This window comes from Cavia porcellus, unplaced genomic scaffold, assembly GCF_034190915.1.
Source record: "Cavia porcellus strain 051 isolate PalLab524CR breed Dunkin Hartley unplaced genomic scaffold, mCavPor4.1 scaffold_15, whole genome shotgun sequence".
Lineage (NCBI taxonomy): Eukaryota > Metazoa > Chordata > Mammalia > Rodentia > Caviidae > Cavia > Cavia porcellus.
The window spans coordinates 55772195-55786059 of NW_026947498.1; positions in this window are offsets into that span (position 1 = coordinate 55772195).

Sequence of the window (13865 nt, forward strand, 5' to 3'; positions counted from 1 at the left end):
GTTGAAAGTGTCAGACTGCCAACAGCACAGTTGATGTTTTGCACTGGATACTTATTTTTTTTTGAGCACCTGTCCCATGCATTAAAAGCAATGTGGCTTCTGTCCATTAGATGCTAGTCACATGCCCTGTAGTTATAACAGCTGTGTGTCTAGACATTGACCAATGACCCCTGGTGGCAAATCACCTCCACTTGAGAACCATCAGGCTACAGGGTAGGAATGGCTGAAGTTCAGTCTATATCACTGATAAAGACAATTTTATTACCTGAATATTCACTTGTTTGTGCATTACTTTGTTGATAAAATGTGCATTTCCCCAAGTTTTTGTTATTTACAAACCATGCTGCTGTGAGTATATATATATATATATATATATATATATATATATATATTTTAATGGATTACATATTGCCATCTTAGAAATAATTGTTCAAGTCACAAAATTAAAGCTTGTAGAGTGGACATTCCAACAATGATACTGCAAACAGTTCTGTTCAATGATCCAATAAAACTCTGTGATATCATTTTCTATCTTATACACTTAAATATACATGCAGTTATATAGTTTAGAGCACTTTCTTTTCCTCTCTTTTGTACAATGACTATTACACATTTTGGGTTTCATTGCTCCCACGGTTCTTATTGCTTTTTTGGAAGAGAGTAAAACCAAATGAGACATAACAGAACAGAATCGGTCAAGTCAAAAGGGTGGACATAATAGATAATATAAAAACATAATACAAGGTGATCAACAATGGTTACCATAATGCCTCCCGCTATCTCTAATAGAATTGCCTATATCATTAGTTATAATACAATTGAACAAAACAGTAAAGAACAAAACCGACAAAACCAAAACATTGGAGACATTGTAGGTCTTCAAAAGTAGATAAAAGTCAACGAGAATGGGCATTATAATGAATCTCATTATCTTCACAGCTGATGCCTAAACTTTCGAACCTGATACTATCCAGCAAAACAGAATAGGGGAACATCAGTCAAAAACAAGATGGTGAGAGTAATACAGGGTTTCAAATCGAGATAATAGAAAGTCAAAGTGGGTTACTATATTATATCCTGCTATTTTTTTCCCTTTAATTAAACGGATAAAAATAAAAAAGTAAATAATGGAGTGGAGATTGAGAAAAAAGAGGGCATAACAGCGAAACAGCGCAGATCAAAACATAACCATTTAAGCAGAATAGTGTTTCACCACCAGATAATTCCGACCCAAAAGTAGTTACCATATTGACTCTTTCCTTGAAGTCCTTGAGTACAACTTCGTATACTGTAGCATTAAGTATATCAAAACAATGTAAAACCATTTAAGAGAAAGACAGCATTACAGAGTATTTAGAATCGACTAACAGAAAATGAACAATGGTTTCTGTATAATCTCCTTGTCTTTAAAAGGTTTTTGCTTATACTATCGTACATAATAAAATCCAATAAGATACATCCTGTTTAGATCATTGGAGACAGAAGAACAAAAGCTAGATGAGACTTCAAAACAAGATGATGCTAAGTCAGTATTACCTATTAAGATGTCATTTTCTCCAAAATAGCTGTTCCTATCATCCAATCTTCTGTGTCTCATTTCTGTTGAGCTCTTTTTCTGTCAGTAGCTGTCAGTTTGTCTTCTTCATTTTGTTCTCTGCTCCATTCATTGTGGCCTCCCCGCCACTATTTCTGGGTTCTTTGTATTTTTTTTTTTTAGAATATCCTGCAATACTTTCTGTAGGGTTGAATTGGTGGTTGCAAATTCCCCCAGTTCCTCTTTATCCTGGAAGCACCTTGTTTTTCCATCAATTTCCAGGGACAGTTGTGCAGGATATCTCAATCTTGGCTGGAGATTATTACCTTTCAAAGCTTGAATTATTTCCCCCCCCATGCTCTTCGTGATTTGATGGTTTGTGCAGAGAAATCTGCTGTAATTCTGATGGGTGTTCCCTTGTAAGTGGTCTGTTTCTTGTCTCTTACAGCTTTTAATATTCTGTTCTTGTATTGAATTTCTGGAATTTTTATTATTATATGCCTGGGTGTTTCTCTTTTAGGGTTGTAGGTAGCTGGGGTCCTGTATGCCTCATACATCTGAGTATCTTTACCTTTTGCTAAATTAGGAAAATTCTCCTGGATTATTTCTGTGAGTAGCTTTTGTAGTTCACTTGTTTGTGTCCCTACTTCTTCTTTTATGTTCTTAATCCTTAAGTTATGGCTCCTCTTATCATCTTCTTGTCTTTGTATTATTGCTGTTTGTTTCTTTGTTATTTTTAAGAAGTTTTTCATTTCATTCTCCCATATTACAAGTCTGCCCTCCAGTTCAGATAGTCTGTCCTTAGTTTCTTTCAAGCTGTTATGCCAGTCTTGGATAGACTTCTTAATTTCCTGATAGTCCCTTTGAATCTGCTTCACGTACTCTATGCTTTCTCTGTTTTCTCCATCAAACAATTCTCCCCTCTTTTTCTGTTCTTCCATCCCACCATCTGTTTTTTCCTGGGTGGTGCTTAGCATTTCTCTAACTATTCTGCATACTTCTAGCTTCAGGTCGTTGATAACTTCATTCCTGAATTGGTCTATGAGGCTCTCTATATGGCGCTTAATGTCTATTGGTGCGGTGTCCGCTATTGCCTGTTTCTCAGAATTGGGGGCCGAGGAGCCTTTCTTGTTGCTTCCCTTCCCCATGTTCTCTGTTCCTTATATATATGCAAGCTTACATAGGAGGCCCAGCTTCCCTGCCTGTCAGCCACAGCCTGATCAAATTGCGCTGGCTAGGTGTTCCCACCCACCGCTGCGCACCAGGGAGTTACGGACTAGGCAGCCTACGGGGGAGTCAGTCGCCCCTCCAGGCCACCGTCAGGCTCTGGGATCTGGGTTAGGCCAGCCTACCAAGTCTGCCCGCAGCGTCACGCAGGCCAGGCACTTTTCACCAATCCTGTCCAAGAGGGAAATGTGTGGCTGGAGTCGCCACCGCGCCCTGCTCTTACAGGACTGCCCGAGCCCAGAAAGTCCTCCGCTGGAGTCAAACTGTGGTAGAGTGTCAGTTTCTCTCACTCACCTCGCCACAAGTCCGTGTACGCCTCCTTGTCCGTCCTGTTTTTGACTCCGTTCGCAGACTCCTGTTCCCAGAGCTTCTGTGCGTCTCTCCTTGCCGAGCTGCTGTGGAGGCAGCCAGCCACCGAGTGGTGGGAAACCCAAATCATGGTTTCCAATGGCGCGGGGTCCAGCCTCCACACCGAGTCTTTTCTGTTCCTATTTTAGCGCCAGGACTGTATTCTAAGTTGGTTTCTCTCAGCCCAGTTCGTTCCTGAGTCAGCGGAGCATATCTCTACCGGCTCATGTCTCCTTAGCCCGCATCATTCCTGACTTCTGAGCCGAGCCTTTCAGAGAGCCTCCGGTAGTTGCTGTTATCTGTCCACCATGTTCTCCCGGAAGTATGCTGTGAGTATATTTATGCATGGTCCTGGGACATGTACTATATGTGTCAGCTCCTGAAGTTTGCACATTTTCAACTTCAAAGATTTGATCAAACTTCTCCAATTTCCTTCTTTCCTTCTCATTTTGGACACACACATCTTTTAATATCTTCTTTTTCAAGTTTGGTAACTTAAGCCAGTAACACGGATATAACCACTGGGGAAAAATATTGGTATTTTCAATGTGTAATTTCTGCAAGATAATTAGTGATACATAGCAATTTTCCAACTCAAAACCTTATCTCTATCTCCCCAGTAATTATGGTTTCTTGAAAAAAATTCTTAAAATTGGAGGATACCAGAATTGTAAAAATCTGAATTTTGTTTTTTGTTCAGTATGTAATTGCTGACACTCTGCTATGTGCCCGCCATTCTTAGAATCACCACAATGAATAGTACAGCATTCCTCCATTAAGAGTCTCTTAGAATTATCTTAACAGTTAGCTTTCAAAATGCTATAATATCACAGATACTAAGTAGGAGTAAATAAGAAGGGCCAAGATAGCACAAATGAATTGCCTAACTCAGTCAAGAGTAAAGAAAACAGGCTAAAAGTAACCAAAGCAAAGAATAAAAGCATTATAGGACTTCAAAACAAGATGACAGCAAATCAGCAATGGCTACCATAATGTCTCATTTTCTTCAAAGTAACTGCTCATATCATCACATAATAAAATTGATTCTTGAAAAAAATTTTTTTTTATTTTGAAGGTAGTAAAATACAACAGAACAAGACAGAACAAAGCCAATTGAGACAGAGTAGTGAAATTGGTACAGAACTTCACAGCAAGTTACCGAGATAACAGTAATAGGTTCCATAGTATATCTCGTTATCTTCAAAATAGTTGTTCCTTCAATCAGGCATAGCAAAATAAAATGAAATACAGAACATTATAGAACTTATCAAAATAGAATATTGAATAGGGCAATACCATTAATCAGAACAAAGCAAAACAGTGATAAAAATATTTGCCTTCAAAGAAATGGTAGAAGTAAATTCCCCTTATTTGCTATATTGCATGTGGTCACCATCCCCCAAAATGCTCAGATCTCTTGCTCCCATTTGCTCATGGGTGGGGGATGGAATGTTTGATTCTCAGCCGTAGGCTCACAACCACTTACTAGAGAGCCGAGCTGGTTGCTTGGTTTCCCAGTGCCCTAAGTTCCAATATGGTGCGGCTCTCAGGAGACGCTGGTGATTCTCGCCCTGTGGTGGCTGCAGCTTAAAATTGATACTTTCGGAGAAATTCTAGGTATGTATAATCGTATACACGTACATCTATCCTTTCTGTATTAGAGGACAAAAATCTCCAAATATAATAAAAACAGGAAACAAAAGAGACAAATAAGTAACAATAACAGAAAGCCCCAAACAATTACAACATATGCTTTCCAAAGAAGGGGGTAGTAGCATAACACAGGTTGTGATTTTGCAGTTACCTTCAAAAGAGTTGGTCAGATAACCAGGTATAAACATACAAAATTGATTCAGTCATTTGAATAACTGTTTTGTTCCAAGAACTAACAGAATTAGTAGTACAATTATGTTAGCTATCTTAGGTGTATATATACAGATTTATGTATTTTTCTTTTCCCTTCTTTCTTTTCTCCTTTTCCCTGAGTTATTTTTCCCCTTTGAATAGTTTCTTTCCCTTTCATAATATTTATTGAAGATTTTGGATCTTATTTACTCTTTCAGTTTCTTGCACTAGGGAGACAATATGGTATTTACACATGTGAGTTTATTTCACTTATGAGTAAAATCTCAAGTCACATTCACTTACCTATAAAGGCCTCAATGTGATCTTTCTTTAGAGTTGAGTAATATTGTGTTGTATAAAAATATCACATCTTTTTTTTTAAATCCATTTGAGGGTCTCACTTTCAAGGCAATAGCCTACATGAGTTCAGCTGAAGATCTAGAGCCTAGACCCATGAGTCCAACTGGAGGCCTAGAGCCCATGACAATGACTCATGCGAGTCTGTTTCATGGATAAGTGCTGGGAGGCCCCAAGGTCAGCGGTGAAAGCTAGAAAGTCTGTGCCCATGGGACAAAGGATCTGTGCCATCAGGCTGAGGGTTCAGCACAGAAGTCAAGAAGCAACACTTGAAGTAAGATCCAGAGCTCCTGTGAAGAGTGCCACAGCCATCCGCAGCAACAATGAAGTCCATGCTCCTCTGGTGATGAGAACAGCCGATTTCATACCAGAAAGCCAGCATGACAAGCTTATGGAGATTGAGCAGTGATAAGAAGCAATGCTCAAAGTAAGAACTAGAGCTCCCCCATTGTGAACTGCAGCCATTCTCAGAGACAAGGTCCCAAGCTTCTCTTACAATGAAAACAGCCAAGTTCATATCAGAGAAGAAGCTCAATAAGCTCCTCCAGGAGAATCAATGGCAACAGGAGAACCAACAAAATGAAATAACAACTTTATCCTTCCTCCCCATGTTGTCTTCTTATACTGTCAACAATGCTCAGGTGGACCATTTACACTCAGTACCATGCTAAATCAGTACAAAAATTGGCCCTCAGTTTTCAATCTACCATAATCTCCATATGAACCCTAGTCTATTTCTCATGAATTTATGTTGTCTGAACACTGTCAGAGTGTTCTCAGAGTGAAAAACCAAGAGAGGCTTTATCTTGAGGCCACCACTCCAATTGATACATAGCAATAAGACTAGCCTACCTTTCATAGGCTTATGGCTTGGCATTTTCTTCTCTTCCTCGTTGATGTATATTCTGGTAGGCATTGTCTTCCAGAAAAGGCCAATTTCATGACAGTTGAAAACTTGATGAGAGCGAAAGTTACTTCCCTGGTCATCATTTTGAAGTGGTGTATGTAATTTTCATTAGCCCTTTATCAGCACTGGTCACATCACCTACTAAATTAAGCTACGAGCCACAGTTCTTTCTTTAAAATTGTGAAAAGACACTGAACTGGCATAAAATATTTCACCATTATCACTTGATGGATTGTCCTTTATGAAATCTGCACTTAAAATCCTAGCTTTTTCATAATTTATAGACTCAAGCTATAACTCACCATCTGTCTTTTGTTTATCTGCACTAATAGACTTTCCACCTCATCTAACACTGCTAATTGTGACCTATAATTTGAGAAACATATTTAGCAACACTGATTTCTTTATATAAATCTTTTCGGTATAATATTATTGAGATGGTGGATTCCAGCATGCTGTAAGTAACGCAGATGCGACTCACATTCCTCCACTGTTTCCTTTTTCTTCTCAGTTGGATTGCCTTCTTTACTTTCCTTCCTTCCTTAGCTTCTTTTCTAGCTTTGTTGGGGGATGATTTTGATACAGTAATCATAGCAGTTATACAAAGCACGGGCTATAATCATCTCCACAAATATGCGTACCTGGGCTCAGACAGATGTCTCTGTATGCTTACATATGTTTTTCTAGCATCACAAGTCTTTGTTTACAACTGTACATGTGGTTAGCACCTGAGTTATAACTTAAAACCTAAAATTCTGATAGAAACCCAGTTCATTTACATATAAGGCCAATTAAATCTGAGGGTCCACTGTATTTTACTCTTTAAGTTAACTGTAGCTTGGTTTTCTCATATACAAGAAACCATGTGATATTTAAAATTGTAGTCTGATTTGTTTCACTTAACACTGTGGTCTCAAACTGCATCTATTTTCTTACTAATGGCTCAGATTTATCATTCATTATAGCAGAGTAGTATTCTACTGTGTATAAGTATGACATTTTCTTTTTTAAATTTTATTTTAAGGAGAAAAACAGATAAGTAATGAAAACAAGTTTCAAAACAATTACAATACTTGATACATTCCATATTGGTGTCTTGTAGTAGTTATTCAGAGTACAGGATATCGGCATGGTATCTTGTCTAAACAACAGTAGCACAAAACATTCTTTTCAAGGAACAAACAGAAGCTATCTGTATAACTATCTTAACTATCTTGTACATGCATATATTTTTTCCTTTTACAATTCTTCTTTTGCTCTATTATACTTTGTCTTCTCTTTTGAACAATTTCTTCCCAACTCACAATATCTGTTGTATTTTTTTTATTTTAAAAAGAAGAAAAAAACCCCAGAAAAATCAAGACGCAAACAAACGTAAGAAACATCAACAAAAGCTAAATGACAGGTGATTTTTAAGAAGTGCTTTTTTTCTAGTGCTGTCATTCATTTTATACAATTGGAATTCTACACGAAGGAAGGTTTCTTTCTTATTCATTTACTTATTTATATCAACATGGAATGATGGATTCTTAATTCCTTTACTTGTAATTAGCTATTGTTATTTACTTTAAGATTCACACTATCTCACTTTCAGTCAGGCAGAACCCATATACTGTAACTCTTTTGACATGTTCTCATTTTTTTTGACAGGGTCTTACTATGTACTTCCAGCTGACTTTGAACTCAATATGTACCCCAGGCTGGCCTTCAGTTTGTGGGGGTCCACCTGGCTCAACTTCCTGAGTGCTGGGATTACAGGTGTGCACCATCATGTCTGGCCTCTTTAAAGATACTTCCTTACTTTTTTAATGGCTGTAATTTTGGATATCAGCACTGTGGAAATGCTCTTTACATGATTTGGAGTCACTAAAGAAGTAAGATCTTGGGTGATAATGTGCAGATTCAAACTACAATGCCTCTTGTTATTTATTTTCACCTAGTTTTTAATACACTGGAAGGAAATGTCTTTTACCAACAGTCAATGTCTTTTCTTTCTGCAATTCCAACCTTTTATATTCTTTCTTTCTTTTTTCTTTTTTCTTTGGTACTGGGGATCAAACTCACAACCTCATACTTGCCAGGCAGGTACTTATATCACTGAGCTAAACCCCCAGCCCCTTTTTATATTCTTGTTTACTTTTGTTTTAGTACTTATGTTTTGAGCCAGAGCCTTGCTATGTAGCTGAGGCTGGCCTTGAACTTGCAGCAATCCCTGTGCTTCAGTTGCCTAAGTGCTAGAATTATCAGTCATGTGCCACCACACCTGTCCACTTTTTTATTTTATTTTTTAATTTTTTAAAATTTTATTTTAAAGATAGTAAAATGCAACAAAACAAGACAGAACAAAGACAATCAAGACAATGTAGAGCAATTGGTACAGAATTTCAGAGCAGGATACTGGGATAACAGTAATAGGTCCTATAGTATATCTCATTATCTTCACAATAGTTGTCCATTCAATCAGGGGTAGCAAAATCAAACCAAAGACAGAACACTATAAAACCAATCAAAACAGAATATTGAATAGAGCAAAACAATTAATCAGAACAAAGCAAAACAGTGAAAACAATATTTGCCTTCAAAGAGAAAACAGAAGGAAATCCCCCATATTTGCTATATTGCATACTGTCATCCTCCCAAGAGAGGCTCAGACCACAGGCTCCAGGCAGAATAATCAAACAAATAATTCAAGTATTTAGTTGCTTTAAGTACCTTAGTTGTTGTCAACTCAGGCTGTCCTCGAAACCTCCAGCTGCTAATGGCTGTGGGAGATGGGGGGACATTTAATTCTCAGTCCATGAGCTGTAGGCTCACAGGGGATGCTGACTTTTCTCTGCTTGGTGCCCCTGCAGCTGGTGCCACTTGTCAGGAAGGCTGGTTTATTGTTCTCTCAGTTGGTCCCCCAAGTCTCAGCATGGCTGATTCTCAGGAGATGTTGACTTGTCTTTCCCTGGCATACCCACAGCTCACCCACTTTTTTATTTTTAAATTTCAGCCTCAGACTTAGTCTCATTATTCAAACCAAATAAAGATGCATTGTCTCGGTTTCTCTTCTTTATTCCATTCTCTACCTCCAATCTCTCAGGACTTTTGTTAATTCTAATTCCAAAACACATACTGAACTTAGCTTCCTTTTCTTCCTTCTTTGGTATTTTCTTGCCTAAGTGAGCATGATCTCCACCAGGATTCTAGAGTAGCCATCCAGCAGGCCTCTCCTCTTCCATCACTGCAGCCCTGGTCTGTTTCCAACAAAAAAATCATCATGATATGTATGAATTTTATATCAGAAATATATCTGCATATTTTTTGTCACATCCTTAATTAAAATGTTCTCTAAAAGGTTAAATTTGACTTAGAAAATAATCTTACATACTGCATATCCTGTTTCATAAGCTAAAAATCTCTGTCTGCCTCTCCATCCTTATCTTCTCATTCCCTGAGTCTTGTGTCCAAGCCAGCATGGACACATTCATGTTTCAAGTGAGCTCAGCTTTTTTCTACATTGAGGGTATCCACTGTCCAGACTGCCGTCTTTTCCTTTTTTACTTCCTATTTTCAAGAAACAATTCCTTACTCTAGTAGAATGCAAGTGATGCTCAATGCTATCTTCTCATACTCCTGTAGGTTTAAATCCAGTGAATCCCTCTGTCACTCCACAGAGTGTTTTCTAATGAAAATTTTATAATTGAAAACCTATGGTTTATGTATTAGCTTGATTACTATAGTCATTCTCATTGATTTATGAATTCCAAGAGAGGATACCATGTTTCTTTCATTTACAACAGCATGACCAATGTTTAGGACAAGGTCTTATATTAAATGACAATCAAGAAATATTAAACAAATAGAATATAGAATAAATGCTTACGTAACTATTATTATATGTTACCAGGCATTGGTTTGTATGTGAATTTATGGCCAATATTTCAAGTATGTGTAACATAATCCTATCACAAAAGAAAGTGAGAAACTGATTTTAGGACATATGGTATAGTTCAAGATGCTTTTTAGTGAGACATTAAGTGCCAAGAATTATTATTTCACTTTGATAGTGAGCAGAGGAGGGAGTAAGGCTTTGTGTATAATTAGAATAATATCAAAAGAAGAATGACTTAAATTGCAAGGAACTGGAAAATAATAGATACCAAACTAACGCTATTTAAAGCTGATCTCTACCTGCAAATAAGTAAATAAAGTAAGCAAATTAACAAAGGAAGCAAAACTAGAAATCTTCGTTAACAATGTCTGATGGTGGGAGATGGTGTAGTGGCTTGTTTTTCTTTAAAATCTTCATGTAACCCTCAGGAATGCATGTCTACTAAAATTGCACTAGGGTATTCAGTAGGAACTAGGTAATATTGAGAAAGTGGTAATTGAGCTTATTCTGTCTTAACCTGCTGGTTATTTCTTAGGATATTACAAATTGCCTTTTGGGTGGTTGTTAGAGCCTTAGGTGTGCATTGTCTAGGATAGAACCAGGCCACTATATCCAAAGGGAAAAATCTTTCATTTAGTATAGCTTAAGGTTAAACTAGCATTGCATTAGTGATAACAAAGACTGTGCAAAAAGTAATGACTGTGGTACAATAGCATTTGAACTTCGGACAAAATAAAGCTATCACAGTAGAGAAACATAGTTGAATCTGTTTCCTAATATACATGAAACAAAAATTATTTAATATAAATTTAAATACTAGTCATTTTGAAGTTTAAGACTTTTCTTGTGTTTATCATGCAGTAATACATCTAACAACTGAATATATCTGAAATCCTTGTGGAATATTTTATTTCTTATTAATAACACATAAATTAATTCAGGTAGCATATATACTTTCACAACTCTCTTTTGATACTTTTTAAATTTATATAACAATGAATGTCAAGAACATAAATGACTCAATCACTAGAGAGAAAATACGCAAGAAATTCAACATTTCAGTTTCTTTAACATAGTGATTTTTCTCTTTTTGTGATTTTTAACATAGTGATTTTTATAGCCATCTTGTCAAGGGCAATATCCTAATTTTGGGAAGCAAGTTCATCTAAGGACCACCTAAACAGAAGAACAAAAACTTCCATTTTAGTGGCTATGCTGTTCCAAGTCCTGGACGAGGACGGAGGCACTCAAACAGGACTGTGATGACTTCAGAGAAATAGACTGACCTGAATAGAAGGACCAGTGTCTAAAGTCAGACGAAGAGTCTGAATTAATCCTACTCAAAATTCTAATCTTGGAGGGATTAGCTACTTGAGTGAAAAAGAAAGAGAGCAGGAACATAAAAAGAGGGCTTAAGAAAACAAATACACTTCCAACAGGTGTTGTGACTTCCAAAGAATTCCGAAAGTTTGACTTTTCTTTTCTTTTTTTTTTTTTTTTTATACCAGGCATCGAACTCATCACTGCACACTTGCAAGGCAGGTGCTTATGCCACAGAACTAAATCCCCAGCCCAAAAGCTTCGTATTTTAAAAACCTTTCTATAATATTGGTTATGTAAAATTAAACCAAGCACTGGACCTGGAAGTATTGATTGAGATAAGAAATTTTCGTACATTCATCCAGATGTAAAAGTTGTCAGTGTGATTTTTTTCACTCACTGAGGAATCTTGGACAAATCATTGTGTTTCTCTCAACTTCAGTTTCCTCAAACCCAAAATGGACTAATAGGGTGTAAAGAAGAGGGAGCAAGTTTAGGTAGAAGGAATAAGCTAATCATTTTAGAATGCGTAACACCACATCTGTATAAACAGAAAACAGAACTGTCCCGTTCATTTATTTTTGGTCTAAATGGCTATTAGGCAAACTGATGTTTTCATTTTTAGAACTAGTGCAACATATATTTATGTTACAGATATTAGCATTTATGTAAAGTACATCAAAGTCCTAATTCAGCCTCTAGCATCTAGTGTGTGGTTAAAACATAAAAAATAACCAAAAAACTGAATTGGTATCTTTACTATGTTATTCACTTTTTACTATCAATACAAATTCAGTTCAAAGTCAGCATCATTGCACTTGGCAAATTGTATAGACAAAGAACTTGTCTTTTGTGCAAACAAGATCCATTATGTATACAGTACTCACATACTTGCTCCCAGGGTCCTCGGAGTTAACTTTCCTCAGCAGTGGGAATCAAACCTAGCTTTTTTGCACTACATCCCCAAATCTTTTTTGAGACAGGGTCTCACTAAGTAATCTAGGCAAAGTTTGATCTTGTGATCTTCCTACTTCAGCCTTGCAAGTGCTATCACCAACCTTTTTAGGAAAAACAGGTAGACATTCAACAAATATATAAGAATATGCCAAACTGAACCTTTGGAAAACTCATATCTAAGTCATATATTTGTGTCTGTACGTTTGTGTGCATGTGTGTATTTGCAAATACCCATGCAAAATATATGCAACATTTATACTACATGTATTATCTATTCCACAGTTAAGAAAATGGTTGATTGAATTTGATCTAACAATAAATTTGTAAATACAGCTTTACTGGAATATAGCTAAGCTCTTTTGCTTATGGTAGCCTTTGCACTAGTATAGCAGAAGGGAGCAGGTGAGACAGAAACTTATAGACCTGAAATTCTAAAATATTTACTATTTAACTCTTTACAGAAAAGTTTGCTGACCACTGATGTAGTACACACATGGCGTATATACACTATGTCTTTATGTACTATATTTGTGAATGTATAAATATACAGATATATAGAATGTATAAAGACATATATAGAATGTATAAAGATATATAGATGTGCATTTAGATATACACTGTGTACATTGTAATACTTTAGCAAGTGTATATACACATGCATGTCTGTACATACATGTGCATACATCATGAGGAAAGGTAATATTTACCATTTTATTTTATTTTATTTTTAAATTTTATTTAAAAGGAAAAAGAAAAAACAAAACAAAACAAAGCGGTGTAAGGGTACAAGTAATACAGAACTACAAGAAAAAAAAAAACAGTAAGAAATCACCAGTTAATAGATTACACATTATCATCTTAGAGATAGTTGCTCAAGTCACAGTATCAAAGCATACAAAGTAGACATTCAAACAGCGAGACAAATCTAAAATCTTTTCCCAGTTTGTGGGTTTTCCTTTCACTACGCTGGAGATTTCTTTTGACATGCAGAAACTTTTTAATAAGAAGTAGTCCCAGTTATTGATTCTGGGAAGTATTTCCCGTGCGGTTTGAGTCCTGTTCATGAATTCTCTACCTACTCCTATGTCTTCAAGGTTTCTACCCAATTTGTCTTCCAATAGATTTAGTGTTTCTGTTTTAATATTTACCATTTTAAATCAGCTTGGTTCTTACAGCACATTTAAAAAAATTATTTTCTCCAAGCAGGTTTTATTGGTATATTTTAGATACAGATAATGATCACATTCATTTGTGCTTGTACATGATACAGCTTGTTTCTTTTTTTCCCTGTTCCCCTATCCTCCCTTCAAATCTTCTTCCCTCCGGTGTTAAATAGCTGACTATATCAATGTTTTTGGATCATTGAACACAGCTGTTTGCAGTCTCCCTGTTTGAATGTCCACCTTGTATTCTTTGATACTGTGATTTGAGCAACTATTTTCAAGATGATAATATGTAATCTACTAACAGGTGATTTCTTACTGTTATGTTGG